General features: G+C 39.8%; 1 protein-coding gene across 1 annotated transcript in view; it reads right to left on the bottom strand.

Annotated features, from left to right (window-relative positions):
• Positions 1–18,277, bottom strand: part of ADAM12 (ADAM metallopeptidase domain 12) — a 183,426-nt gene that overhangs the window by 95,127 nt on the left and 70,022 nt on the right. The gene's annotated exons all lie outside the window — the stretch shown is intronic.

Here is an 18,277-nt window from a genome sequence, read left to right as displayed (position 1 = left end):
AGGTGTCAGTAGTGTTTTAGAACATCCTTCCACTGATTTGAATGCTAAGGAGAAAATTAACCCTATCCTAGCCAAAACCAGGACAATGCTTTTCTTCTCCAATTATTGACTAGTTTTTATGGGATGTGGTTGTTTTTCTTAAAAAAACCCCAAACATTTTCATTGAGCTCACATTTTGGCCTAGTTTTCCAAATAGGTGTTTCATTTTAGCAATAAACCACATGTCCCCGGCCATGGCTTTTAGGGAGGATAGAAGTTTTTATGGTAACCACTGTTGTCACAGCTCTATCATTTTTAGATGCCATTAATGAAACACCTCTTGATTCTGCCCTTTCAGGCCAAACTGCTTGGTCCTGGATGTCCCCTTGGTCTGCCCTGATTTGTCACACTCCAGCCCGGATGAACATTCCAGCTGTACTTTGGGAATTGCAATGCCTTGCAATGTGCATGACCTTCTGAGACATGTTGTTCTCCAGATCATAACACACCAAGAGAGATGAGCTTCAGTCTGCAGGCCAAAATACTGGGGGTTTTCAGCATCAAGAGCTGTGGGGAAGTTTTCCTTGGAAGATGGTCCTCAGTGCAGCAGTGAATTTCTTTACCTTGATCTGATAGAAAACTTTATTCTTAAAGACTTCACCAAGTGATGAATGTATTAAGTTTCATGAGCATATTTTAGGACACACCTAGACAGTGCACAAGAAGCAATATTTCATAAATATTAGTGCAAATCTGCAGTCTCATCATCTCCTACTTAGCTATGGTGATTCATAGGAGCTGAAAGAGATATGATAATAAAAAACAGAATGCAAAAGAGTTTCTTGAATTAAAATCAGGCAGTAAACAAATGAAACTGAGTTTTGAACTCAATGTAAGACAGTAATTGTAGCTTGTGAAAGAAGAAAAAACCCATCACAGCCCTGGAATTCCAGAAATCTGCTCTCCTAAGAGGAAATACTTCTTAGCCTTTCTGATGGATGAGAGGCTCAAAGTACAGTGTCACTGAAACAGGAAAGTAACTGCAGCTACAGAGACCCAAACCTGCCAAAATACAGAGAGTGCTGCCAGAAAGGCATTTTAGACTTTAACAAGACCTGACCAGAGACTATTTGGCTTGTCTCAGCTTCCTGATGGTTAAAAGCTGGAAAGGTAGCAGAACCTCAGCAGAAATACCTGGAAAGCTTAGGTGGGAAGAAAAGAGCCAGGAGCGTGTCTGGAGGGGGGAGGACACAGGGACATCAGTTTTTACTGCTGGAAAGTTTCCTGGTATCTACAAAGTTTTAAAGGTATTGTTTACTTGACAGCTTTTCAAAACACATCAGCTTGGCTTGTGACTCTGCACCTCAACAAACAGAAGGCAAAGTTTCCCCCATTTCCCAAAAATTCTCTCTGCATCTCCCTGAGCTTAATTTTATTTATATTTCTTCACTACCTTCTTTTTTTTTTGGTGGTCTAGAAGCAGGAAACCTTCAACTTTCTGAGTTGCAAATGGCTCCAGTAGGAAAGCAATGACTGGTGACCCTGAGAAAGGATCAGCAAGAAAACATTGACGTCTTGTTTCTTTGTTTGTATTTGAAGAATCCCCGTTGCCAATTACAGTTGGCTGCTGTCAGAGAGCATTACCCCTAACAAGATCTCTAGAAACACACAACGAACATGAGCTTGAAGTTTCTAATGCTCCAGATCTGTGGAAAGCTTGAGGACAGTGATATCATGCTGCCAACAGCTGTCACAAGCAGTACGGTTTCATCTTGTCGTTGGCCTAACAACCGTCTTTTCCTTTTCTATTTTGTGCCTCAGCATCTCTTCAGCTGCCATAACAGATATGTCAAGCAATATTACCCTCCCAACAATATCAGCTCTAGTTACTTCCCAGAATATTCCTCTCCTGGCCTCTCAAAGGCACGAGTCTATTTTCTCAATTGCAGTCAGAGCAAGAGTAGAACTAATTCACTCTATATCAGTGTGTCTTTTCCATAAAATACCAAATTCAAGATGTCAAAGATTAATCCGAAAGGCAAATTCATGTAAAATTGCTAAATCACAGCACTTATGTTCTGAGTTGCTATGGAAAACTTCCCAGCTTGAGGGAGAAACCCTTTTGCTTATGGCACATTCTGCAGCCCAGACCAACCCACTGCCCACAGCCTTTCATCCACCAGGAAGATCAGGAGTGTGCAATACTCCTTTTAAGCTTTGTTGCTCCCTAAGACTCATCTTCTCCTGGAATCACAGATTGAAGGACATAACAGCTTACAGAGGAATCCTCAAGAAAACAATACCTTTTGCATGGTATAGATTTAAATATGGGTGTAAAAAAAAATCCCCAAAGCATCCACGATGAGGGGGAAGGGAAACTGTCATTCCAAGGGCTGAAAATCCAGAAAAAGCTGGTCTAGTGGAAGGTGTCCCTGCCCATGGCAGAGGGTTGGAAATAGATGAGATTTAAGGTCCCTCCCAACCCAAACCATTCTGTGATTCCATGAAAGAGCTGCCACAGGTACCAAACACATTCCAGGTCAGCTGCATTCCCTGCTGCAGCACTCAATGGGCTGTTCAGGCCTTTTATCCCTCTGGAAACATCTGTATTTTGAAATCCTGTTCTTTTATGAAGACACAGCTCTTGCTGTAGCAGAGCCTTGAACCTACCATGGATTTATTGTAAGGTGTCAGCTGTGACTGACAGCGAAGGAGAAAGGCTGACAAATCCTCTTTCTCGCTGCATGTCTCAATGTTCAGAGAGCAGGTGTGCCACAGCATGAATATTTTATTTCCAGAGAGAAATTATTCCTCATGATAACGTCCTGGCTGCTCAGCACAGCTGATTTCACACTTGGTTGGTGGAGATGATGCTACAGGTCACGCAGTGGCTTTCTGCCACGCAAGATAAAAACCTGTCTGCTGGAGTCAGACCCCAAGCTGTCTTCATCAGAGCCAGTATTTCACTCAAATCATTACAGTAAATACGGTTTATCTGTAGGTAGGGGAAGAAAGGAGTAATCCAGCAGACAGCATTCAATCTAAGACAGAAACATATCAGATAATACACAGGAGAGGTAAATTGTGTCTGTACAGAGGTAGACACGCATCAAGCATCCCAACAGAGAACTGCAGACAAGAAAATGGAGTCCAGTCAATTGAAATCACACTGAAGCCTGTTTGCATGTTCTCTCTTTTCCCTGACAATGTCATGGGGGGGGGGGGTAAAATTTCATTTTCCTGTTTTGCCAAACATCTCCTTTTCTTCCCAATGGGCAAAGCCTACCAAACCTAAACAGGAAACTGCAGAATCAGGGCCAGGATCCAGCTGAGATTTCAGCACCCATTTAAGTAAAAACACATGCTTAGTTCCAGCTCTCTTCTGAAAAATCTGGAAGCTCATAGCTGAAGCTTTTTAAGTGTTTTGTTGTGGGTTGGTTTTTGTTTGTTTTGTTTTTTTTTAATTGTTTGACGAAAGTAAATGTTGACTAACCAAGTGCTTGAGGAGAGAAGCAGCACTCAAGTGTGCAGGTCTGAACTGGGACTTGTACAGCGTGGAAGATGAAGTCTGCTCAGGGCACTTTCTGCTAAGATGTTTCCATATCTAGAAAGGCAGAAGGCAGCAAACAGGAAGAAAAAACTGAATTGTCCTTCATCTCCCTTGTGGACAGGAAATGTTGAAAACCCCCAGACAGAAGGAGGACTCTTCACTGTGGCCCATTTAACAAACAAAGAAATCAGCTGTAAGACACGAAGAGCAACAACAGTGCTCAGTGTACCTATAAAATGTACAGTTTGGACGGCAGTGGCTCTTATATCAGGAATAGAGAGGAAAATCCTGGCTCCTCTGAGCATGAAGGCAAATCAAACATCAAGAAAAGAGAGTATGGCAATTGCCATCCTGTGCTATCATGAAGGAAGACAGATGAGTGAGCAAAATTATTCAGCAGGTACAGGCAGGAAAAATAGTGCTGTCATTAAAAAAAAATCATTAAAAAAAATAATCTCTGCAGCTCAAAAGCAGGGCCAGTTCCTACTTCCCTCAGGTATTCCTGGTCATCCATAACTATCAACATTTTTCTGTCTTGTATCTAACTCCTATATCAGTTTGGAAAACACTACGAAAATCTTCATTAAAATGAAAGAAGGGATAACTATAGGAAAGAGTCCCTTTGAAACATTCATGGTATTTACAGTTCCAATATCAGCAAATTCTGCACTCTGGGCAGAATGAAATACAATAAAATTAATTGGAGAAATTTTCATATATGAGCAGAAAATGGAAAAGACAAGGACCATGGCCTGAAAAACCAGAAGACTGCAGAAGCCTTAGAAGTAAAGCACGATTTGCAACCTTCTCAGTTTACTTCTAGCAATTTAAAATCATCTGGAGATTTCACCAGGAAAGTGGGGGGATGTTTCTACAGCTCCTCACCTGTCTGTCTCCTCCAGGTCAACACCAGTTGTTCCCAACCCAGCAACAGTGATTCCCATAATATTCAGGCTCTGCAGCATCTTAAGCCAAGCAGTACAGAATAGCAACAGAAATTGTGGTAGAGTACAAGGGAGGATCATTATCCAACATAAGTGGTCCAAATTGCACCCTGAGGTGTCAGTGGTTACACAATTGCCAGAGTAAAAGCATCTTTTCCATGTGGTTTCCAGAGTGTTCATATACAGTTCAAGCCAACCATTATGGCTTAAACACAGTGGATTAAATAGTTCACTATTTCTTATCACTTTGCACTCTAAAGTTAATATCTCAGGCTTCAATAACACTGTGACACACCGTGTGGGTTTGTGAAGTGCTGAGTCACTATAAATGGATTTAAAATATCATCTGATAACAGAATGGGATTTTCAATGCAAACATGAAAAAGGAAAGGAAAGGGCTGAAAGTGGCACGAAAGGCCATCAGTCTGAGGGCTACAGATTGGGGAGGGAGTTCAGGCTGGGTAAAGGCTCCAGTAAAGGTATTGATCCATCATTATAAGATGCAGTAAGTCCAAGGGTTGGAGGATAAAGAGGTACTGACAGACTTTCATTTATGGAATTGCACTGTGATTGTATCTCACAGTGTGAAGGTGAATGAGTTTGGCTGTTTTAGGGGAAGATTGCCAAGGACATGGAAGGTTTGTCTTCTGGCCTAACTCTCAGTCTCTCCTGAGGTTTGGTTGCACTGGGAAGGCTTAGGATAGACTTAACCCCAACAAGAATAACTACCCAGCACCCCTGAAACACACACTGAAGCTTCCATAACATGATGAAGAAGGCAAAAAAAGAAAATCTGCTACTTCAAGGTTGAATAAAGAGAAACATGTGAAATAATACCTGAGAGCAGCCAGTAATAAGGGAGACAAAAGAGAAATATAAGCAGCAAGTACCCCTTGGATCTACTCCTAACTCCTCTATACTGAAGCACCTGCAGGAATTCTCTTCATTTGTCCAACTCCTCAGTTTCCTCATCTGTGAAATGCAGTCATGGTCTCATGCCCCAGTACTGCAGAGGAGACAATGGTACCTGGAGATCACCATTTATCTCACCCAGCCCTGTGCAGTCTGGTGCTAGAAGACGTATATAGTTCCAGGAATACCCAGTGTGAAGTCTTCAATATCTAGTTTTATCAGATTTCTAATACAAGGTCTTAAACAAAGCTCCTAATTAAAACTGAAGCATAATTCAGGCACATCAAGTGAGGAATCATGAAAATATACCACAAATCCAGCAGTGCTGGGGGGCAAACATGGGAGTGAGGAACTTCCAGGCTCAGTTGAGGGCACAAAGATGGTCAAAGAGGAGCATGGGGCAGTGGGAGGTGCAGGCAGTAGCCACATGGACATGATAGTGCAGAGCTCCAGTTATTTGTATTTATACTTCTATCTGGCTACAGCTATAGGCAAATTAAAGCTGACTACACAACATCCCATAATATTCTCATGATGGGAAATTCTAGCCAAGTTGTTAGCCTAATTACTATTATCAACACAAAACACATCACCACATCATCAGTAGAGAAAGACTTTATGATTGTGATGTGTTCTGCTCCTAAGAATTCAGAGAGAGGACAAAATTATATTGTCAGGTGAGAGAGCAGATCCAGAAGAAGGGAAATGGGAAAGCCAAAACTACTCCTAAATAATAATCTACCTTAATGTATGGAATTAAAAATTATTGAAGTAATGAACTAAAAATACATTTACTGCTGTCTGTATAAAAATATATAACATTCTCTTGTTAATTCATTTTAGAATTGAATTAGAATTTCCATTTTTACTTTTTCAATAAAACTCTACTGTAAACTTGTCAGACATGTATGTTATGTATGTAACTTATGGTGTTCTGCTGTCAGCTATTCTTGTCTTAGCAGTTTTAGACTATTTCCAACTGCTATGATATTCTATTTAAAGAGTATTAAATTACCTTTTAAAAAGCAATTTAGCCAGTAATAATGAATGAGGAACAGTGTAAGCACAGGTGAAGAGCTGGCAGCAAATGGCCTCTGGTTTGTTCTCAGTCACAGTGAGATTCCAAGTACTCATCTGAAAATGTAGTAATTACATGTCCACTCTTACCCATCATACTTGTCCCATTTCATCAAAAGGAAAAGCTCTAAGTCATGTGATGAGCTATGGATAAATAACAACTTTGACTTCTGTTCAGTGAAAAAACTGTTCATACACAAGGTATGCTACCAAAAAAAAAAAAAGTTTTAACATCAGTTAGTGGGGTGAAGGAGAACCCAGTGAGGAACTCAATATTACCAGCTAAAATACCCAAAAAGGTAACTCACCTTTCCCATCTTACCTACTTTTAAAACACTTGTAAAATCCTACCCCGCTCTTCAGGAGGACAAGGCTTTTCTGTGGTTTGGAAGGTGCAGAAAAAGGCAGTACAAAGGCACCAGACCTGGATCCTGTGACATTTTTAATGGCTATTTCTCCAGCTCTGTATTTTGCAATGTTTCTACAGAAAGTGACTTTGCCTGTTCCTGCACTTACCAACTCTGATCTTACTGTCTTGACTGCATTTTCCTGAAGAGGCCTTTCCAGCTGCCCATTGTACTTGCTGTCTCCTAACTCCAGCATTCTGCTCTCCCCAGCCTTTCTTTCACTCCCATATTCACCATTATACTCAAATGGCACCCATTTGCCTCACAGAGGAAACTGGGATTTTAAAAGGGAATTAAGTGATGGAAGTTCTGTCACTGATACCAAAAGGCTCAGTTTGACCAGCTGCTGATCAACTGTAATTTTTAGCCGTGCCCAGCAGGCTATACATTACAGGTAAGTAATAATGACAAAAATACGATTGTATTTCAAATCAAAACATGTTAAAGAGGCTAATCCAAAAACACAAGAGAAATTGAGATGGGGTTGTATTAAATCCAGGATGTTTATTATTCCAGCCTTCAACTTAAGAATATTTCTTAAAGCAGCATCACAGAGGCTTCCATGTGCTTTATTTTTATATCAGGGCACATTTCATACCTCTAATCCCCCTTTCTCTCCTTTCCCCATTATCAGAAGGTTGCAGAAGACACCAAACCAAGAGACTCCCTGCTCACCCACCCCACTCTGTGGAGCAATTTTATAACATTTGCCCTGCAGGGTTTTCACTATGAGCTGCTCTCCCTATCAAGAATGTAAGAGCTTAACCTGGAGTCTGGACAAAAGCCCCTGTACATGCATTTTAAAAAGGCTGAGACCTATAAAACAATTATGAGCAAAAGGAAGTTTTGGAACTTAATCTTTGTCAGCATTGCTGCAGGAAAACAGGTCATGTTGAGCAAACCTGATTTCCTTCGTTGATATGATTACATGTTTGATTTATAAAGATGATTACATGGTTTAAACTGTTGTAAGGCATTTGACCTAGTATTGTACTGAATACATATCCATGTATGGGAGAACCTAAATGAAACTGGGATTAGTGAAGCAGGAAAATTCCAAAAAAATGAGTGTCAGCAAAGAATGTTCTTATTCAGCTCCTGGTGGGATTCCACAGGCATTTTTTTGGCAGGTATTGTGTTATTCTGCACTGCAATCAACAATTTTGAAGTAAACAAATGGTATGTAGTATCCTCAAACTTGGAAGGAATTTCATGTGATGAGAGAGAAAGGACTATGGGGTTAATTGGGCCTCTTGTGGAACTGTCCCACAGGTGGGCCACCATTCCAGAAGGGTGGATTTTTTCCCTGGTGGTGGGTTTGGATTTTCTTAAACGAGTATGAATGCAACATAAACCCACAGAGTACTGAGAAAGAAGAGAGGAGTTTTCTCTTGGAAAGCAGTGACTGTAGAACAATACAAGGTTGTACATAACATCAGTTGTCCCAAGTCTCTGATCAGGAGAAAAAGTGGCCAAGTGAAAGAATGACCCAAAATTGAGAGAATTAGGAAAAGTGTTCCCAAGTAGCAAAAAAAGGAGACATTTTGGTGAATGGTTTGAACTATAATTACAGACCGTTTAAAAATACAGCAAAAAAGAGAGAGAGAGGGGAACTTAACACCTCTGAGGGCTTCATGAAGGGAAAAAATAGAGAAAAATACTCATAGAATCATAGACTGGTTTGGACTGGAAGGGACCTTAAAGACCATCTTGTTCCAGTCCCTTGCCATGGGGGAACTGGAAGCACTCCAGTACAGGCACAACTGAACCAATCCAGTGGTCTGGAAGAAAGAAAAGGTCAGAGTAGAGAACTCAGAAGTTGGACTTTGTGTTCTGGACATGACTGGGGGTAAATATCCACCATGGAGCAAAAGGGAATGTTATTGGTGGAACTTAAAATTCAGAACAAAGAGATTAGATACAAAAATATTTCGAGGAGAAAGACACTGTTGGGAATGCATCTCCCAGGGAAACACAGCATGAATTAGGAATCGTGGGCATAGGATGCTCTGGCTTGTTTAACTGTACCCGTGGAGGGCACAGACAGCAGGATGTGAAGTGGCCTGGAGAATATCAACGTGCTTGTGATGCTACTGAGCACCAATTTTTAGCATATTTTTAAGGTTACACATTTCTTATGCAGAGAACACAAAGCTGAGGAGCATTGCTGCCAATAAATCTGGTGATTGCTCCTGCTCAGAGTCCTCCTTCCCCTCTGAATTTAATGAAATCCTCCTCAACTGCTGTTGTACTTGTTGCCTGTAATTACTACACATCCATCAGGTTATTGTGATGCAAGCTAAGAAATGCAGCAGGCAAAGTTGATTTTTTAAAAATACATATGTATTCCTTTAAATTATACTGTTGCCTGAAAACACCATGAGTCTCGTCAGTTCATGCATTATTTTCCAATGAGGGCTTTCACTCAGAATTAATGTGAAGTCTCCACAAACACCATATTTTCCTTCGGATAAACAAATTGGACATTGCTTTTCAAATGGACAAGTAGCAGATAATAGAGTGCCTGCTGGCTGCCTGGGAATGCAAGGTATTCCTGGATAATGAGATATTGCAGAGCAGAGACTTGATACTTCTTTAACAAAACAACATTTCTTTGACAGAAGGCTTTCAAGGTTAAGTATGTAGAGCAGCTACAATTTATGCAAACAAAATCTGCCCTGATTCTCTGAACTGATCACATCTATTTTCTATCTCAAGTGTAATCTAAAAACATCAAAACCATCTGACTTCCCTCTTCTCTTCACTGTGCACTGAAAATAATGGTGGTACTTTCAGGAAAAGGTCCAGGAAGGTTGCTCAGAGTTCACTTATGATTTACAAATGTCCCTATTTTAACAATACAGAGGAACAAGTTAAATGAAAAAGACTTAAAGAAAATATCTCTGCGTGTGATACAAAATAAGGAAGGTGAAAGCACCGGCTCTTACTAAACACAATCCAACTCGATAATTAATTTACTTTCTTGGTATGTTACTCTCCCTCTCCCAACATCCTTCTTTTCTAAAGGGCTCCTCTTTACCAGAACTCTTGTACCACTGTAAATTTTGTCATAATTTAATGTGTCCTTTAAGGCACACCTGCTCTTCCTACACGAACTCATTGCAAACATGATTTATTACCTTGCTTTTCATTTCATCAGCCTCTAATCAAATTCTTAATGTGATAATTTTAATGCCAAATGGATTTCACAGGAAGAAATATGGAAACGTTTTCCATATGGTCCATTCTTCCTGTTTCTTGACTCTCAATACCTGACAGGGCACAGAAAAAAAAACAGAAATCTGAAGGCAATGGTGATGCTCTTTTTGAAAGTTCTCAGTGGTGTTGCAAGCAACAAAAAAGCTAAGAAATGATCTCATTTGTTTTCTAGCTACCCTTAATATGAAAGTTTAAATGTTGTAAGGTTGGTAAATCAAACTAGAATCTGTTCAATACAAAAAAAGTAAGGTGCAACCACTGGCTCTTATTAATCATAATCCAATTCAATATTTAATTTACTTTCTTGGTATGTTACTCTCACTGTTCCAATATCCTTCCTTTCCAAAGATCTCCCCTTCACCACCAAGGCTTCTGGAGGTATATATATATGTAAACTACCTACTTACATAATAATTCTGCCTTCAAATCACATATGATCACCTTGTAAATTAAGAGATTTCTACACATGTGTGTGAAAAAACTGCCAAACACCAGCCAAAAGAAAACACTAAACGCCAGTCAAAGGCACACTCGCTCGTTGTTGGAAGATGCCACATGAAATACGATGTCAATAAATACATTTCACCCCCTGCCATACATCAAAATAAGTAAAAACTGTCAGTAGTTTGGCTCAATGAAGTGTGAGAATGCAAAATGGGAAAAACTAGAAATGTAGCTGCAAGTGCTTAATACGAGACCCTAAATTTAATATTGTTTCCCCTGTGCTGGCAAGGAAAACACGAGGGTGGGCAGATGCAGACACTGTTTTCACTGGCACTCTCAGTGAGACATTTGCCATCTGGTTTGTTGAGGTAAAGTGAGTCGAGAGAAAAAGCCAAGATCTCTCTTTGAATGTTAAATGAGTTGTTTCTGTTGGAGAGTAGATATTAAAACTTAAGCTGCCTGGGTAGAAGGTTCTTTCTCTCCCCTTAAACAACCATTCACTTGTTAATACACTATTCAATTATAAGTAATGCAGAATAGATGAGAAAATCTAATGACACTGTAACATTTAGAAGGTAAAAGCAAAGGCTTCATATGCTGACAATGAATTGCAATTTTTATCCCAAGGTATATCTGCTTACCCTGACCAATGTTCACTTTCAACTCTGTAAACTATTTTTTCACATTTCATGTATATTTATGAATAGACTATTACTGCCAAATTCCTAGCTTAGCTATCCTTGCAGAGCTTAATACATATTCAAAAGTCACAGCTGTGACTAGGAGGAGATGAGTATTTTTGTGGAAACCAATTTTTCTCACATATCAAAATGTATTTCCTTAATTTATTGTCACATGCTTGTTAAACCATATTTCAGATTCTTCCCCTAATGCAAACTCCTGCAGAACATGGATTGTGGTTTAGAAGGATCCTACAGTTGCAGTCCACACTGATTTAAAGAAAGATTTCCTTCAATTATGGAATACTGTGGGCAAACACTGGAAGTAGCACTTGGTGATAACAAGAACACTTGGAAAAGTAACAAAACTCTACAATTATATTAACATGCAGAGTGTTGATGACTCTCCCACAGTATCTGTGACAGTTATTATGGCTGCTCTCAGAAATTACTAATTAAGTAAATTGGCAATAAGGATAAAGGATGACAACTGAAACAGATTTAATTCATGATAAAAATCCCTCTGTATACTACAGAATGCACTTGTGCTTTAAAGATTTTGAGAAATGCCATCTTCTGAGGAAAAAAAGTTTATCATTCAGCCTTAACTGAAGAAATGACTTTTAAATCTTGATTTCACTAAAAAATGTTATTTTGGGGATAACTGTAAATGCCTGAGGCAGGTGATGCCACTCCTAAGGGCAAAGGTGTTGCTCCCCTTGGCAATGATCCCACATAGAGGGAAGGCTTTGTGGAAGCACATAAAGGGTAGTTTTTTGGGATATGCACACACCAACCTCGAAAAATGCAACTGAATGTCTAATAAAAGATCTTATAAATTTCAGTCCAGTAAAATCTAAGGTTGGACCTATAGAATAATGGATATTTTCCAGTGGTCTTTCCTATCACCATTGAACCTTCATTAAGGCAAAGGTGACAGGATTTTGAGAGCCTTGTCAGTGGGAGCAGTGAGGGCAGCAGTGCTCACCTATCCCATTCCTGCCTCAGAAATGCTCCTTCCAAGTGGCACAAAATCCCATTTATTCCAGTGGACTCACATGCCTGAGTGGTGCAAGAGCTCTGTTTTTGCAGTGTTACTAATCCATGCTTTAAACCTAAGCATGGAGTTGGGTTTAAAGCCAAACTAGTTAAACCAAAAGGAGTTCTGTGTTATTTAGGCAACAGGAATGACCAGGAGAGAGCTGGGAGATAGATTAACTCACTAGAACCTTCTGTGTGTACCAGACAAGCATTAGACAGACATGTAAAACTCACATTTCCTTTCCTAGCCTGGACAAACTCAAAGAGCAGTAATTGTTAAGCTACAACAAGATATGCAAAGAATAAAACATCTGGCATTGAGATCCAGTCCGTTCTGGAAAACAATATAGCTGTAATGTTTTTGCATACTTTGAACATTCATAATGGAATGGCACTATCTCTAGAGCATGGATTTTCCCAATATCATTTTCATCTGCTGAGCGAGCCAGAGTTTGTTAACCATCTGCATATGTGCAGCATGGATTTTAAAAGTAATTATTTTTGTAGCATTCCAAATTGCTGTTGCATAAAATAGCATATATTTCTCAGTGAAACTGCTGGAGGTTGTGCAAGTCCTAAAACCACCATTTTTGCCTCCATTTTAATTTAGCTGTTGTGCAGCTCCAACACTGTGTGTGTTTGTTTTGTCTCGAACAAATGCAAACAATGTGGATTGAAGTTTGGAGGTCCCTTGCTGGTGACAGCACTTGTAGGGAAAGGTTTTGGTGATTTGTTTTGATGCCTTTAGAGATAGATTTGGGTTGATGTCTATCCTGACCAAAGCCTACTGAGATTTAATTCAGATGGAAATTATTCAGGTGGAGTTTTGCAGTGGAAGGAGCTTCATTTGACTCTCTTCTCTCTTTCCACTTTTCCTACTGAGTAAACACCACTGAAATTCTGATTTACAAAGGAAAAACAATATCTACAACATGTATTTAAAGGCTGACCATGGGCTAAGGTTCTGCTGTTGTCTTTACTGTTCTTTATAATATTGTCTTTATTATTTGTTGTCTTTATTGTTTTCTATGCTTAGTTTTCTTGGAGGGAGAGGAAGATTCAGTCTAAAGCCTTCTGCTGTGTAATTTGTGATTTCAGTAATTAGAAATACCCTTGGTTTCTGAAATATTTACAAATATAAATAAAACAACTGAGTGAAAACCACTTGCCTTCAAACAACAACTTCCAGTGGGCAGATTCATGGAGACAATGAAATTAAAGCTGTACTTAAACCTTCATAAAGAGAAACCTCCAAAGAAAACTAAGTGAAGTCTAATACGAATTTTAATTTTTTATGTGCCTAAAACAGAGTAATTTCTTTTCAGGACAGACAACAGCCCCCAAAAAAATAACTGCTCAGCACATCCCAGACTGCCTGAGCTGCACCTTCACTCAGACTAGCTAACTTGAGCAGATCCCTATTTATTTGAAAGGTCAGAATGAGACCAAATACCTCAAAACAACTGAAATAAAAGTGACTGAAGACTCTTATTTTACTTTAATTTTCTTTTATTTCAGGAAAGAGGATGGCTGGCAGTCAAATCCATGTAATAACCCACATAAAGTCAGGAACCTTCTGATAAGTGAGTCCTGAGAAGTGCTACACCTTCGTGGCCTCAGGCAAACAATTTTTTTCTGGCGGATAAACAACAATATCATCCTACTAACATGTGTAAATTCTATTCCTTCATGCACAAATGCCATAATTATTTTTTCAGGCTTTGATAAACAGCATGAATTCTATATTATGCATGGTCCTCCTCTGTAATGAATAAATTTGCCTTTTAAAGTCTGCAGCCCTAATAACTGAGCAGGAAGGAAACATGAAGAACAGAAAGAGGAATTGTTTCAACAAGCTGATTGTAAATAAGGTTAAAAAATAATTTAAAAACTAAAATCAAACCCCCTAAAGTGTATTCAAAGTTTTATAATGATTTCCAAATGAGACTATTCTAAATGTAACACCTTCAGACAGCTGTAAATTTGATCTACAGCACTAACAGCCACAGCAGTGATTTCTAATCAGGAATTACCAGCCCCATCATGTCTGGTATATTTTTTATTCATAGTTTTCCATTTTTCTTTTAGCATCCATTTAAACAGAGTTGTTGTTTTGTTTGGTTTGGGGTTTTTTTGTTTTGTTTTGTTTTTTTTTAACTAAAATGAGAAATCTGTGCTGTGGCTCAAGTCAGTTTAAAGCAAATACAGAAATTAATATTGCCACTGCAATGAGATTCCTTCTTCTTTTCCACATGTTCACCAAGTTTTAAGATTTTAGATCCAACTCAATTCTAGGTGCACCCAAATGCCTCCAACTCCACATCCTCACCCAGACACCTTGAGAGCAACTCAAAGTTTGGTCAACATGGTGGGATAACAAAGAAGAAAGATCTGCCTGGGTGATTCAGACTGCAGCAATTAGGGAATTAATTATTTGAGGAATTAAACAGTATAAGGTGTATTAACCCCACAGATATTCCCGAGCTGACCTTGTCTGAGCTTTGCAGGTCCTACCTGCCCATGACATCGACCAATGGGGCTGCGGAAGAGTGAATATATATTTTTTATACATTAGGCCTGCTTTTTCCTACTGGATAATTATACACATCACTATGAGAGTGGGAAAAGTACCACTAAAATCAAGATTATTTGCGTATTTAGAGTGTGCACAAGCTTCAGGATTGGACCAGGACATGGTACCGGGGATTGGAAAACAGCAAAATATTGACTTTGCCTGCTTGACAGAAATTCGATTATGTTACACTATTATTACTAATTATCACTATGAAAATTAAGTCAAAAAATCAGGGCTACATGTAAAATGACTTTTCCTTGATGTTAAACAAACTAAACCAAAGAATCCTAAAGAGCTTTTAGTCAATATCTCTGAGCTTTACTGCTTTATCACAAAAGACTCCCTTTAAAAAAGAGACAAATTATGACAACAAAGAGGACTTTCACGCCATCTGATATACTTTAAAAATCAAATTATTTCATTCTTTATGAAGAGTTTAAGTGATGGGAACCCTGTTATTCCCACCACAGAATACACCTTGGGACCTCAAGGTGGTTTTGTGTACCTGCATCTTCTCTTCAATGACACAGTTGTTGCAAGCTAACAATTTCTTCCACTCTGTAAACCAACTATTTTCCCTCAAAACTTCATGATGGTATGGAAAAAATGTACAAACTGAAAACAATAGTTGAAAATCTGATGTAATACAGTGATGTGATCAAAATATGTCTTTTCGTGCTAAGGATGACTGCTCAGGTCTGTGTAAGCTGCGGTCTCTTTGTAGTTTTCCCCTTATGAAAAAGTAGTTCAGAAAAAAAAAAAAGCCAGGAAATTATAGTTAAAAAGCTGGAGATTCCCACCTGGCAACTGCTTTGAGTGCTACTCCAAAGGGCTGCCACTACAGTGTAAGGCACTGTCACTCCTAATAGTATTTTATTAAATCAGGATCTAATTCAATTACAGCTGCTCTCCATATGATCAGTTCCCTTCACTGGAGAGGAAGGATTTCCCTCTTCACACGTTTAAGGCAGACTTTGTGTGCAATGTGATTATTCAGCAGTGGGAGATGACAGACAATTCAACTCTTGCTCAAGCAACCCCATAAATCTCTGCTGACATCGCCCAGATCAAAACACAACTCTTAAAAAAATGCTGCTTTTTGCTAAGCTTTCTTGATTTCGTTCTCCTTTCTTAGTCTCAAGGTTTTTTTGGGATTACAGAATCCCAGAATCACTGAGGTTGGAAAAGCCCTCCCAGCCCATCTAGTCCTCCCTGTGCCTGATCCCCACCTTGTCACCCAGCCCAGAGCACTGAGGGCCACATCCAGTCATTCCTTGGACACCTTCAGGGATAGTGAATCCAGCACCTCCCTGGGCAGCCCCTTCTGATGCCTGACCATCTTTTCCATGAAGAAATTCCTATTGTTGTCCAACCAGAACCCCCCCTGGCTCAGGGGACTTCTCTCTCTCTCTCTCTGCATGCAGTTGTATGTGTTCAAGAAAAGGAGCAAGGGAGGGCAGGACAGTCTTGCATCAATACCCACACTTCAAACAATAAAAGAGAATTCAGAAAAAATTACCAGCTCTGACCTGTCACCTCAGTGGTTTTATCCCCTCCATGCAGAAGAACAAGGTTCACTTTATAAATCATTACATTTTTACAGAAATACACCTCTATTGACCTTTGGATTGCCCACCTTTTTGGGATGCCCTTAGGGCACAGAAGTGCTGGAAACCTAAATGAAGACGCAATTATAGAAGAGAATCACAGAATAGTTTGGGTTGAAAGGCACATTTAAAGGTCATCTAGTCCAACCCCCTGCCATGGGCAGGGACACCTTCCACTAGAACAGGTTGCTCCAAGCTTCATCCAGCCTTGAGCACCTCCAGGTTCTCTCTCCTCTCTCATAATCCAGCCTATTTTCCCCTCAGGGACCAGCCCTTGGAGTCATTCCAGTGCAAAGAAGGGCAGGATGCTGAGTGCCCTCAGTCCCTGCCCCAAGCCAGTGGGTTTCCTTCTGCAATCCCATTGCAAAATCAAGGTCCTGTGTGCCACAAAGCCCCTCGTTCCTGGCCTGTCCGTCAAAGTACATAAAATTATTAAAACTGGCAGCCACTTACAGATGTAGAACCTGCATTCTTTTCTGGCGTATTTTAATCTAAAAGCCAAAAACAATTCTATCATTTTCCAAGGGTAGGAAGATCGCAGAAAATTAAGAGCCAACTAAGAAGGCAGGCATCTGCTGAAGGGAAGGTGGTGAGGGTGGAATGGAGATATTTTCACTTAGCCATATTTTTGATTAATTCATATTAACTTTCTGAGCATCCCCGCGTGGAGAAGTCCCCGGGGAGCTTGTCACTCTCGTTGCTGTAGCAGCTCCTGTCACTGGAGGGCACACTGCTGCTGCTTTCACAGCCTCTCACAGCCTCAGCTCAGCCAGTTTGGGATAGATAATCTTCTTTTTTTTTTTCTCCCTTTTAAAAAAATACTTTATCTCCCCAAATTATCTGAACGCACGGGTCTTCCTTTTCTAGATCTCTGACTGCTAAATTGTGCAAGAGAAAAAAAAATCTCCAAAAGTAAAAAGTCAAGGAAACCCAGAGTTTTTATTTCCTGCAGTATTCCAGACAGTGTAACTATTCATTAACTTTAAAGCATACAGTTTAAAATTCTGTTTTTCTTTTGGTCTCGGCTTTACATCCTGGAGTTCATTTAGCCCCAAACCAAATCCCTGGCTCTAATTCTATGCTTAATATTAGGAAAATCGGGCTTCCATCCACGTAGGCTGTTATGCTTATTCAGCATTTCCTGTAGGTACTTGAGGAAAAACCTGACCCAGGTAAATCTCCTTCCTATGGATATGCATTGAACCCAAAAAAAATCCTTTTTCACTGTGTCTGGGCTCCTCTGGCAGAGCTCTCTGGGCTGTTGAGTGTCCAGACAGTGTGAAACACTGAACTATGGAACAAATTGCAAAAGAATTAAAAGAAAAAAAATCCTGAATGTTTAAAGCTCACAGGGTAGAAATAATAAAGCAGTGAATTCCCTGAGACTACCTGTCTTATGCAAAGCCTGTGTAGCCTAGAGGGGTAATTGCAGCCCTCTAAATTCCTGTCAGGTTCCTCCACATGATGAGGGAGCCCTGGAGAAGGAGACCACAGAGGCAAATGCACAAACAGATTCCTCAAAAAAGGGCCCTCTGTGTGGTTTCTCCTTCCTGCCACAGCCTATGAGATGCAAATTTGAGCCACCCAGGGCCAGGAAATACGTTTCACAATGCTGATGGTCTCCTCAGTGCTTTTGAAATCATATTGTGACCCATGGCTTGGAACAGTTGGACACAACTACTGGAGAAGCTTTTTGGAAAGCAATTTCATTAGCACACAATATTGGCCTGACTGCCTGAAAAGTCAATGGTAAAACTCACAGTGATTTTAATGAGAGAAGAAGTAGGTCAGTACTGGAAAATCTCATGCACAGCCTTTATATTCTGTCACTGATTCCTTGTG

Source organism: Neopelma chrysocephalum, unplaced genomic scaffold (assembly GCF_003984885.1).
Source record: "Neopelma chrysocephalum unplaced genomic scaffold, ASM398488v2 Primary Assembly neopelma1_347, whole genome shotgun sequence".
In the NCBI taxonomy this organism is placed as follows: domain Eukaryota; kingdom Metazoa; phylum Chordata; class Aves; order Passeriformes; family Pipridae; genus Neopelma; species Neopelma chrysocephalum.
This window is presented reverse-complemented; position numbering and strand designations above follow the sequence as displayed.